This window comes from Aotus nancymaae, unplaced genomic scaffold, assembly GCF_030222135.1.
Source record: "Aotus nancymaae isolate 86718 unplaced genomic scaffold, 86718_ANA_hifiasm-v0.15.2.pri h1tg000041l, whole genome shotgun sequence".
Classification (NCBI taxonomy): Eukaryota; Metazoa; Chordata; class Mammalia; order Primates; family Aotidae; genus Aotus; species Aotus nancymaae.
In genome coordinates this window covers 33,008,126-33,021,427 of record NW_026988455.1, presented here as the reverse complement: position 1 = coordinate 33,021,427, position 13,302 = coordinate 33,008,126, and positions in this window count along the sequence as shown.

The window sequence follows — 13,302 nt, the reverse complement described above, 5'->3', positions numbered from 1 at the left end:
TTTGCTGTGATGGTGGAGATGACTGCTGTGGAATTCATCTCTTTGGTGATAACAGAGATCCTGTGGAAGGGCCTGAAAGAAGGGTGAGAGGAAAGGGGGAGGAGAATGCACACATATTGATGTAGGGGTCTCCCTTCTGAAGGGAGGCTGGAAGGAGAAAGGTGTGGGGCCAGAAGGTATTGGGAGGTCAGAAGTGGGAGGTGCTGAGGCTACTCCAGAATGAGAAGAACCTCCTTTCTCATTAGGTAGAACCCCCAATATAGGGACAAAGTCAGTGGATAAAGATAGTGGAGAGTTAGGGTTTTTGGATATTTTTGATGAAGGGTCAGGTGGATGGACAGGCAGGATGGGGTATCTGGCACCTCAGCCAAGTCAAGGATGGACAGAGGAGCTGGGACCTGTGAAGTGTAGGTGGCCAGAGACAGGGAGGCTGAAGTCTCTGCAGGTGGGGAGACAGCAAGGGCAGGCTGAGTGGTGTGGCAGTTAGCCTTGGCCTCTATTTTTGTCCTCCAAAGCCTCCATTTTCTCCTTGAACGTGTTTTCTCTTCTGTTGATACCCCATGCTGTTGTCCAAGTTGCCCAGATATCCCTCAACAGACAGGCAAGGAAGCTCCCCTCTATCCCACATCAGCCACAGGGTGGGGCCAGTGGTAGAAGCGGTGAAATCCACATTTTCTTTTGCCCTGCCTGTTGCTGGCAGCTCTGGGCAGAAAAGAGCTCCATGATGAAAGAACGGAAGGCTTCTTGCCCTGCATCTCCTTCCCCGACATCAGCAAGCCTGGAGAACTGGGTGGGTAGTCTTCATCCAATACCTCCAGGGCCGCCTTCTCTGGAAGCAGGGAGCATCCCCCGGCCAGGTCAGGGAGCACTGCTGGAGCCAGGTCAGGCTTCTCAAGGGGAAGGCCACCTCCAGTAGGGCTGTGTGAGCTGGGGACGTCATGGTCCTCCCAGAAGGAGCCACTCACTGGAGATACCTGTGCCTTCCGACCCAGGTACCTGGGTTTTCTGAGAACTAGCAGTGGGCATTTCCCTGCAGAGGCCTGGGGCTGCACCCGAAGAAGGTGAGGTCTCCCTGGATCTCCAAGGCCCTGAATGCAGATGACGCTTCCCTATGGCTACGGGGGCCCTTTTCTTGTCATCATGTCACTGGGTCTCTACGTGATGCTCCTGCATCACTGTTCTGGGCTCTTCTTCGGCCCTCCCCTCGGTCTCCTTCGGGAGCCTGGCTGGGACCTGCTCAGGTGGCGAAGGCAGTGGGAGGGCGACCTTGTGTCCGGGAGAAGGGTCCTTAGGGAGTCTGGGTGCAGCAGCCTCCGGGAGTTCCCAACATACGGCTCGGAGGCCACAGCCTGCAGGAACCTGAGAGGGTCGCCCTTGTCGTATGGGACAGGACACGGGCGCCACACAAACTGCCTGGAGAGGAGGGCCTAGGAGGCGGCCCCTGATTGAACAGGAATCAGAAAGGGCCCGGATGTCCTGGACAGGTGCGGAGGCCTTGAGGGCGAGGGGTGGGCACTGACCCGGGGGCCTGTAGCGAGACCAGGAAAGAAGTCTGTGAAGTAAATTACGAGTTGAACGCCTGTGATACGGAAGCGGATGTGATGCTCTTGCATCAACCGCATCTCCGTGGCCAGGCGCCCCCTGGCAGCTGAGACTCGTGATGTCACCATGCAGCTCCTAAGAGAGGAGGGCGCCAGTGAGGCCCAGCGAGGGCACCTAAAACAGGGTCAGCTGACGAAGGGCGAAGCCCCCTGCTGGGCCCATCGGGACTCTCTAGCCCCGGGGACCTGGGGACGTCCTGCGGCTGGGGTGGGTGGCTGGCCCAGATGGGACTCTCCGTGGGACTTGTGAGGGGATGCGGGGCCTGATCCGCCAGAGTCCTCTCCTGGCACTTGGCCTCGGTGCTGGCTTGATACCCAGTGGTCCTGTCTTGGCTGGCCCTGTACCCTGGGTCACAGGGGCAGAGCCTGCTGGAAGCTGAGCGCGGGGCCACCCAGATCCTGCCAGACTCCTGTGGAGCCTCTCCAATGCCTCTGTGCTGCCTGGAGCCAGACCCACCTTTGTCATAGCCGCCCTGGCCCCGAAGTCCGCCAGCCCCGCTATGCAGGTGTCCAAGGAGAGGACGCAGTACCCTTACCCGACTGGATACAGCCCCTACCACCTCCCTTCCTGGCAGGATGTAATCATTTCTTTTTGCAAATTTCCTAAAACAACACTTAAGCCTGAGACCGTTCCTCAGGTGATTCAGGTGGCAGTACTTCAGCCAGGATGTGACCCAGGCTGTGTGATTCCACAGCTCATGCCCTGGCCTGTGTGCCTCCTTATCATGGAGACATCGTGTTTTCTCATTCTTTCCTGTAGCCTATAGGGTACTTAGCACGGTGGCATATGTGTGATAAACACATGCACTCCTAGGAGGTCTTTACTTCAACTCACAAGTTGTGGCCCACACTAGGCTCCAGTCCTCTAAGATATAGGGCAGGGACCAGCAATTGTCACACATGCCACATTTCTCTTCTAATGGAGCCTTGCAGCCCAGATGTTCCTTTTGGTCCCGTGAAGGATCTAATATGTGAAGATTATATTCTAGATCCATTTTGGTCTAACCTTAAATTCACCAGTGGATTATTCCATATGGATAAGAATATAGTTTCTTTGGCCTTCCTGGAATGTGTCTAGAAAGCAAATACATCATTTATTTGCCAGTTAATAGTGGAGCAATGTATTGTATTAAAATATCAATACAATTTGGTCATGTGAACATGCCTGCTGGGACTACTCTTCACCACACATTATTGTCAGCTAAATATCACTCTAGACCTTCTTACACCCAAGAAAAGAGACATGCTCTTTACTGACAGGGCAAGCTAAATGTGTGTTACTGTCCTAGGATCTGGAAGCTTCAGCATGGCAAGAAAGATTTGGAAAATCCTACACAACTTTCTCTAGTTTGAACCTTGTTTCTCAGACTTATTTCATTGGTGTGTTTTTCTTTCTTGGGGTTGATGTTGTATATCAGACATGTAACATGCAGAAGTTTCAGAACCAAGAACAAAATTCTGTAAAAATATTTTTATATATTTTTTTCATTTTAAAACATCTATTTAAAATGACATTGGACATAATTAACATACCACAAAACTGGTTTTAGCCCTCTGCTCATAAGATTCCTTTTATAGCATGTCAGAGCAAATTTGAAGTTACATCTTCAAAAAAGGTTAACATCAATAGAGTGCAAAAAGTTTTGCTAAGACCCAAATTCTGTTTGAAAAAAGGAGAAATATTATAAGCTCTTACTAACATCTCCATGCCAGAAATCATTTACAAATATGACATTAACTAGAATTTCTTGTAATGATTTGGGGAGAGTTCAAATCAATCTGTTGATTTTATTTGTTGGAATAAAAATTACAAGCTGGTGCAAATTTTGGACAAAGATTTCCTACAGGAACTCTGAAAAAATCATGATTATATGTCAGACTCATTTGAAAATCATAAATTACAGTCATGTTATTTCCATTTTTCCCAAAGAGGAAAAATTCATTAAACATATAATACACACTGGGGCTTCAGGACATTACAAGGAAATGTGGGCAAGGATATTCCACAAAAAAATTACCTCTTTATTTTTCTTGTCCAATGAGAATAGAGGCAAAATATATATTTTTTGAGATATAGAATATTCTTGTCCTTGTCCTTGTAAGGTCAAATAGTATTAAATGGCAAGTGGTTAATCTGAGATAATTTAGCTTTGCAGAAATAAACAGGTTGATATAAAATTAGTCAAAGTAATATATTTTCTTAAAAAAGATTTAGTAATTAATATATTTTAATAACAGCAATTTATAGTTGCCAGGTGAGATTATTTTTAATTTGACAATTTTTAAAGCACCCATCTTCAGTCACATTAAATGAACCTGTGGGCAGCTTTGGATGAGAGTGTTATAGTGACAGTAAACCATAGCTGGCAACCTGAGGTCGAACACTCTCACTCTTCTTTTCTTATCTTGATCACTGAAAATGTATTGTAAGTTATAGAGAGTTAATGTGGAGACATAGAGAGTCCTCTGGATGATACTGACTCATGGAGTGCATTAAATGAACTTTTTTTCCCTAAAATACATTTTGTCTCCTTGCTTTCAGTAACTATACGTTACTCTCTTGTGAACAAAAGTGATCTGAAAAAGGAATTTGAAGGAAAGAGAGTTTATTTCAGTGAACAGTTTGAAAACTGCAGCCTCTGGTGTAAAATGGAGTAGAAATCAAAGGAAGAACTTCAGTTTTTTTCTTATAATTTTTATTTTAGATTCAGGAGGAACAAATGCAGGTTTGTTATGTGGTTATATTGTGAGATGTTGAGGTTTAGGGTACAAATGACCCCATCACCAATGTATGGATCTTGGTACCCAACAGTTAGATTTTCAACCCTTCCCCTCCCTCTCCTTTCTAGTAGTCTCCATTGTCTATCTGTTGCCATCTTTATATCCAAGAGTACCCAATGTTTGGCTCCCACTTACAAGTGAAAAATGCATTATTTGTTTTTCTGTTCCTGGGTTAATTTGCTTAAGATAATGACCTCCAGCTGCACCCATGTTACTGCAAAGGGCATGATTTTGTTCTTTTTTATGGCTGTGTAGTATTCCATGGTATATATGTAACACATTTTCATTATCCAATTCACCATTCATCAGCACCTAGGTTGATTTCATGACTTTGCTATTGTGAACATGTGATGAAAATGTGGGTGACTTTTTAGCAGAACCATTATTTTCTTTTAAATGTATACCCAGTAATGAGATTTCTGGGTTAATGGTAGTTCTAAATTCTTTGAGAAATCTCCAAACTGTTTTCCACAGTGGCTAAACTAAGTTACATTCCTATCAATAGTATGTAAGTGTTTCATTTTCTCTGCAGCCTTGCCAACATCTGTTGTTTGTGGACTTTACAATAATGGCCATTCTTACTAGTGTGATTCATTGTAGTTTTGACTTGCATGTTATGTGAGCCAATTCTTTCTAATAATCTCCCTTCACCTATCTGTCGACATACACACAAACACACCCGCTATTGGTTCCATCCTTCTGGAGAACACTGACTAATATAAAAGGCATCAAAGAAATAGGAAAACATGACTTATTTAGAAGAACAAAATAAATTAATAGAAAGCAGCCCTCAGATTCTAGACAAAAAGAATGAAGAAAGTGAATAGAACTTAAGGTACCTGTGGGACCTTAGCAAAGAGAGAATAAAGAACAAAGGGATTATTTGAAGAAATAATGTCTAAAAATCTCCAAATTTGATGAAAGATATGAATCTATAAATTCTGAAACCTTACTATACCCAAAGATATCTACTTGGAACATATTATTACCTAACTTCGGAAAGACAAAATCAAAGAGAGAATCTTGAAAGCACCAATAATGAAGTGACTATTCATGTACAAGTCATCATCAGTAATATTAACAATTCATTTATCAGGCAGAATATTTGGATCCAGAGTTGGTAGAATGATATATTTGAAATGCTAAAAGAAAAAAAAAACAGTCAACTGAGAATCCTATGTCCAGCAAAACTGTCTACCACAATGGGGGAAGCTAAATATGTTTTCAGATAAGCAAAAGCTGAGGGGTTTATTACCACTACCTTCTTTACAGGAAATGATAAGGGGATCTTTAAGATGGAAATGGAAGGATGCTACACAGTAACTCAAAGCCAGTCTTTCTCAATCCCTTCTAAAAACTTTAACAGGAAAAATTAACTTTATTGCTTATCCCAGAAGGACAGCATTACCCTGATGCTAAAGCCAAAGATGATATAAGAGAAAGAAAATTACAGGTTAAAATCTCTTATGAAAATTGATGTAAACAATTTAAAAAGCTCCAAGAAAATATGAACAAATTGAATTCAGCAGCATATTGGAATATATACCATGTTCACATGGTATTTATTTCTGGAATGCAAGGACGGTTCAACATATGAACATCCATGTAATACATCATATAATTTAGCAATTACAATTTATATATCCAATAGAAGTGACATCAGGGACTTGAACAGATATTTGTACATCAGTGTTCATAGCAGCATCATTCACAGTAATTAAAACCTGGAAACACATGTTCATAGATGGAAGAATGAAAAAATAAAATGTGGTGTAAACAAGCATGACTTCTTCTATTGTACTTTATTGTGCTTCATATAGATTGCATTTTTTTGTCAAATTGAAGGTTTATGGCAACCCTGTGTCAAACAAGTCTATCAGTACCATTTTTCCAATAGCATGTGCTCACTTGGTGTTTCTATGTCACATTTCAGTAATTATCACAATATTTTCAGCTTATTATCATTATATCTCTTATGGTAATCTGTGATCTATGATCAGTGATATTTGATGTTACTATTGTAATTATTTTGAGGTGCCAAGAACCTTACACCTATAAGATGGCTAAGTTAATTGATAAATGTTGTATGTGTTCTGACTCCTCTATTTCCCTGTCTTTCTCCCTCTATTTTGTCCCTCTCATTCTCTGAGAGACAACAATATTCAAATTAGGTCAGTTAATAACCATACAATGATCTCTAAGTAGTCAAGTGAATTAAAGAGTCCCACATCTCTCATTTTACATCAAAAGTTAGAAATGATTTACCTTAGTGATGCTGGCATGCCAAATGCTGAGAGGCTGAAAGCTAGGCTGCTTGCACCAATCAGTTTGCCAAATTGTAGATGCAAAAGGAAACTTCTTGAGGAAAATTAAAAGTGATACTTCAGTGAATACACACATGATAAGAAAGCCAAACAGCCTTATTGGTAATATGAAGAAAGTTTTAGTGTTCTGGGTAGAAGATCAAATCAGTAACAACATTTCCTTAAGCCAAAACTTAACACAGAGAAAGGCCCTAATTCTGTTCAACTCTGTGAAGGTTAAGAGAGGCAAGGCAGCAGCGGAAGAAAAGTTCTAAGCTAGTAGAGGCTGGTTCCTGAGGTCAAGGAAGGAAGCCATCTTCATAACATAGAACTACAAGGTAAAGCAGAAAGTTATCCAGAAGACCTAGCTGAGATAATGGATGACACACAGGCTCCTGACTAGCTATTAGTGTACCGCGAATAACTTGGCATTGCTGTGATTAAGTTGGCATAAAGTTGTTTCTAATTTGTTTCACATTTCAAATGTGAGGTTTTTTGAGAGGAGGATAGAGACTTGAATGCTCCTACTCTGCTCCTTATCAATATAGCCTCTTAGACTTCATACCTTTACCTACATCTGTCCCTTGTTGGGTAAGTAACTTCTTTGTAAAGTTTGAGGAAGAAAATAACTGGCATCATTAACTTCACTAATTCTCTTCTCTCCTTTGAGAGTGTAAATGGGATTCTTCTGTTTCTACAATTCTGTGTATTACTAGTTGGTAACTGCCAATTTCTGGAGTTCAGATTTGGGCCATTTGGCTCATTCAAACTGGAGTTCTTAGGCCAGGATTATCAATAATAAAATGAGTATTTTGAACTACATATTTATTCTTTTCTAATACAGTCCTTGATGAAATAAGGGTGTTGTACTTACTGAAGGGTCATTAAAAGACCCTAATATTTGGTGCATTATCTGGCTGCAACATTAAAAAAGTTAAAAATTTATAACTTTATTTTATTTTTTTAACTTTTACATTCTGGGATACATGTGCAGATTTGTTACATAGGTAAACTTGTGTCATGGGGGTTCGTTGTATAGATTATTCTATCACTCAGGTATTTATCCTAGTACTCATTAGTTATTTTTCCTGATCCTCTCTTTCCTCCCACCCTCCACCATCTGATAATCCCCAGTGTGTGTTGTTCCCCTTGATGTGTCCATGTGTTCTCATCATTTAGCTTCCACTTATAAGTAAGAACATGCAATATCTGGTTTTCTGTTCCTGCATTAGTTTGCTAAGGATAATGACCTCCAGCTGCATCCGTGTTTCTGCAAAAGACGTAATACCATTCTTTATGGCTACATGGTTTTCCATGGTATATATGTACCATATTTTCAATATCTAGTCTATCATTCATGGACATTTAGATTGATTTCATGTCTTTGCTATTGTGAATAGTGCTGCAATGAACATCCATGTGCATGTGTCTTTATAATAGAAAAATTTATATTCCTTTGGGTACATACCCAGTGATGAGATTGCTGGGTTGAATGGTATTTCTGTCTTTAGGTCTTTGAGGAATCACCACACTGTCTTCAACAATGGTTGAACTAATTTACACCCCACCAACAGTGTATAAGCATTCCTTTCTCTCCACAACCTCATCATGATCTGTTTGGTTTTCATTGTTGTTGTTGTTTTTTGACTGTTTAATACTACGCATTCTGACTGGTGTGAGATGGTATCTCATTGTGGTTTTGATTTGCACTTCTCTAATGATCAGTGATGTTTAGCTTTTCTTCATGTGCTTGTTGGCTGTACATATGTCTTCTTTTGAAAAGTATCTGTTCATATACTTTGCCCACTTTTTAATTTTTTTTCTTGTAACTTTCACTTTCTTATAGATACTGGATATTAAACCCTTTTTGGATATATAGTTTGCAAAATTATTCTCTCAGTCTGTAGGTTGTCTGTTTACTCTGCTGATAGTTTCTTATGCTAGGCAGAAGCTCTTTAGTTTAATTAGATCCCATTTGTCAGTTTTTGCTTTTGTTGCAATTGCTTTTGGCATCTTTGTCATGAAATCTTTGCTCATTCCTATGTCCTCAATAGTATTGTCTAGGTTGTTTTCCAAGATTTTTAGAGTTTTGTATTTTACATTTATGTCTTTAATCCATCTTGAGTTAATTTTTATATATGGTATAAGGAAGGGGTCAAGTTTTAGTCTTCTTCATATGGCTGGCAAGTTATCCTAACACCATTTATTGTGTGGGCAGTCCTTTATTTATTGTTTGTTTTTGTTCCAAAATATTGAGGTAGGGACTCCTTCCTATCTTATTCTGTGAGGTCAGCATCATGCTGATACTAAAAACAGGCAGAGGCATAACAAAAAAGGAAAACTTCTGGCCAATATCCTTGATGAACATTGATGCAAAAATCCTTAACAAAATACTGGCAAGCTGAATCCAGCAGCACATCAAAAAGCTTATCCACCATGGTCAAGTAGGCTTTATCTCTGGGATGGAAGGTTGGTTCAACATATACAAATTAATAAACATGATTCATCACATAAACCCAGAACTAAAGACAAAAAACACATGATTATCTCAATAGATGCAGAAAAAGCTTTCAATAAAGTTCAATAATCTTCACATTAAAAAAACTCTCAATAAAATAGATATTAGAGGGACATACCTCAAATAATAAGAGCCATCTGTGACAAACCCACAGCCCACATCATACTGAATGGGCAAAAGCTGGAAGCTTTTCCCTTGAAAACTGGCACAAGACAAGGATGACCTCTGTCACTTCTCTTCAACATAGTATTAGATGTCCTAGTCAGAGCAATAAGGCAAGAGAAAGAAATAAAAGGCATCCAAATAGGAAGAGAGGAATTTAGACCATCCCTGTTTGCAGAGAACATGATCCTATATCTAGAAAACTCCATTGTCTCAACCCAAAAGCTCCTTTAGCTGATAAAAACTTCACAAAGTCTCAGGATACAAAATGTGCAGAAATGACTAGCATTCCTATACTCCAACCACAGTCAAGTTGAGAGCCCAGTCAGGAACAAATTTCCATTCACAGTTGCCACAAAAGGAATAAAATACCTAGGAATACAACTAACTAGGGAGATGAAAGATCTCTACAAGGAAAACTAGAAACCACTGCTCAAAGAAATCAGAGATGACACAAGCAAATGGAAAAACATTCCATGCTCATGGATAGGAAGAATCAATGTTCTTAAAATGGCCATCCTGCCCAAAGCAATTCATAGATTCAATGCTATTCTTATTAAACTATCATTGAGATTCTTCACAGAACTTGGAAAAACTGTTTTAAAATTCATATAGAATCAAAAAAAAAAAAAAGCTTGAATAACCAAAGGAATTCTAAGCAAAAGAACAAAGCTGGAGGTATCACACAACCCTAACTTCAAACTATACTACAAGGCTATGGTAACCAAAACAGCATGGTATTGGAACATATTTTTTAAGAGTAAACTGTCCATGTGGAAAATGTTTAGGTACTGCCATGGAAATTTGTTTTGTGCCTTGGTCTTTAGTGTGTGGTGGAGTGTTTTTACCTTGATGGTTTGAAAATAGATTAGTCCCGGCAGGTTTGTGAAATAAACTGATGAAGGCTGGGGAAAGATTTAATACTTGCTGTATTAGTTTCCTGTGCATGCTGTAACAAATTACCACCAACTTGTTAACCTAAAACAAATGAAATTTTTTATCTTACTGTTCTGGAGGTCCAAAGACAAAAATCAAAGTGTCAGCAGGGCCATATGCTCTGCAGATGGTGTAGGAGATTCCTTGCCTCTTTTACCTTCTGGTAGTTGTGGTGTCCTTGGCTTGTTGCCACATTATTTCCACCTCTGTCTTCATATCACCTTCCCCTCTGCATATTTGTAACTTTTCTCTCAGTCTATCTCAAATTTTTGTCTCTGCCTCCCTCTAAGGACACTTGTCATTTAGGGCCCTTCCAGATAATACAGGATGGAAAACTCATCTCAAGATCCTTAACTTAATCATATCTATGAAAACACTTTTTTTCCAAATGAGGTCACAGTCACAGGTTCTAGGAATTAGGACATGGACATATATTATTGGCAGGCCACCATTCAAATCATTTCATCAGCCATAGATAGCTTTGATTTTGGCTGATGACTGTAGTCTACAGCATAGGAGAGTGGCTGTTTCTGAAGAAGTACAGGTAGCTGAGAGAATGAGTGAAGCAGAATGAAGAAGAGACCAGGAGGATCTTTACTGTACAGAGAGACTTGGCACTAGACTTTAGGGTGTTTAAGAGTCTACTGGACAGGAAAATCTTGGGCAGCTGCCTCCCTTAGCTTACTTTTCAGGCACAGCTCTTCTTAAGTAGACTTGACCGAGACTCAGTTGTAGGGAAATCAGGACTTGTTGGAATTGACACATGTGGCTTGCTGTAGGCTTGAGTGACTCCCTTTACCAAGTAGACTCAAGCTAATTCTGGACCTGTTCGTTACATGAGAGAAAAGTGTTCTCTAAAAGGCACCTTTATTTGTTCCACACAATTCAATAACAGGAGGCAGTGAAAACATCTATTTTGGCATAGGACCATAAACTTGATGCACCAGAGGCTGCAGGTTCAATAGAACCCATAATCAGTGCAGTACTAAAGTGTAAGCAAAAGAGTGATCAAAAAGGAAGTATAATCGAAATCCGAATGACAAATTCATAGTGTTAAATAACCTCATGCTAAAACAATCCTCCAACTTCTACATTCATAAGTCAAAAATTTCAAATAATTGACATAGACTAATGGACCTGCTAGTGAGGCCAAAAACAAATAGACTTTATCTTTCTCTCAAATGCCATTGAATGTCTGCTATGTTCTTTGACCACATTCTGTACTGCATTCGTGGAACAAAATCTTGCCTAGTTTAATTGTTCCAAGGGAAGAGAGCTGGCTTACTTTCTAAATTTCTTGGTACTGGGGCTAATGCTGTTAAATATTGTTAACTCTTTGGACCCTTTAAAAACATAACTTCATATATATTTCATCTTAATTTGTCATTTAACTTCTGTCAAATTTATGTAGTGAGGTATATGTTATGATGGCTAATAGAATAGGAAGTTGATTTTAAACAGTGGATATTAATAGCCTTGGAGTTGGTTTAATTAATGCATCTTCTCAACCATTTCGGAGACTACTGGGACAAAAATCTAGGTTGACTATCAGTAGTCCCAGGAAGTTACCCACATGAGTAGCCTCATGAAAATGGGAGTAGGGATATTCTGATAAACTTCTGATTGTTTTTCATGAAGAGGTTAGCCACACTCTATTGATTACAAGCTTAAAGAAATCGTTTAATGGATTAAAAGAATTAAAAGCAGTGGAGTATTAATGACAACTTTTTAATTTTTATTCCTAATGTTGTTTTCATGAGAAGTGAATCTGATTAGTATACTTCTGACCTCTGAAACTAGGTAGGTGAAATGCCCTGTTTAACTGAATAGTTGGAAAGAATAGCTGGCCATGTTTTGTTTACCCCTTTTTTTTCTTAATCTTGGGAGGGAGCCTGCCAGTAGACACAAATGCTATAGGCATTTATCCTTCATGCCACATAGGCATGGGTCTTATATGGGCATGCTTCTCTCAAATGGGCTTGCCTAGAACTAACCAGCTGCAAGAATGGGCAAGTCTGTATAATTTTGGAGTTCAGTTAGCCACTCACTTGGCTGGATCATTAAATCACATTTCCAACATGAGCTTGATCAATAAAAAGGTGACAGCAGGACTAGTTATAAGGTGTGTGGTGTAATGAAAAATGAAAATGTAGGGTGCCTTGTCCAAAATACAAGGAAAAAGTACTGTAAAAGGTATTTTTCCCTGGGTAGAATAGTGTCCCATGAAATTCATATTCACCTGGAACTTGTGAGTATAACTTTATTTGGAAATAGGATTTTTTTTTTCAGATGTAATCAACTTAAGATGAGGGCATACTGGATTAGGGTACTTCAAAGCCTATGACCAGTATTTTTATCAGGAGAAAGATTTGAAGATACACATAGAAACAAAGAGAAGATAGTTGTGGTGATGGAGACAGAGACTGAAGTAACACAGATACACTACCAAGGAATGCCAAGGATTGCTGACAACCACCGGAAACTAAAAGAGGCAAGGGATGGTTATTCCTTAGAGCCTTTGAAGAGACCATGCCCCTGCAAAAACCTTGATTTTTAGACCTCTAGCCTCCAGAACTATAAAATAATAATTTTCTATTGTTTTAAGTCCACAATATACAGTTTGTGGTACGATCAGCCCTCTGTATCCACACATAATGCATCTGGGGATCCAATCAACATCAAATCTAAAATAACACAACAATAAAAAATAATACACATCAGAAAACAATACAGTATAACAGCTATTTACATCACATTTACATTATATTAGGTATTAGAATTAATCTAGAGATGACTTTAAACTATAAGGGAAAATGAATGTTGGTTACATAGATACTATGTGACTTTGTATAAGAGACTTGAGTATTCCTGCATTTTGGTTTTTGTGAGGGTGCTAGAACCAATTTCTCACAGATATGGAGAAGCAACTGAGTTTTTCCATGGCAGACTGAGAAAAGTAATAGCATTAAAAGATAAAGGGTCAGGCATGGTGGCTTGCACC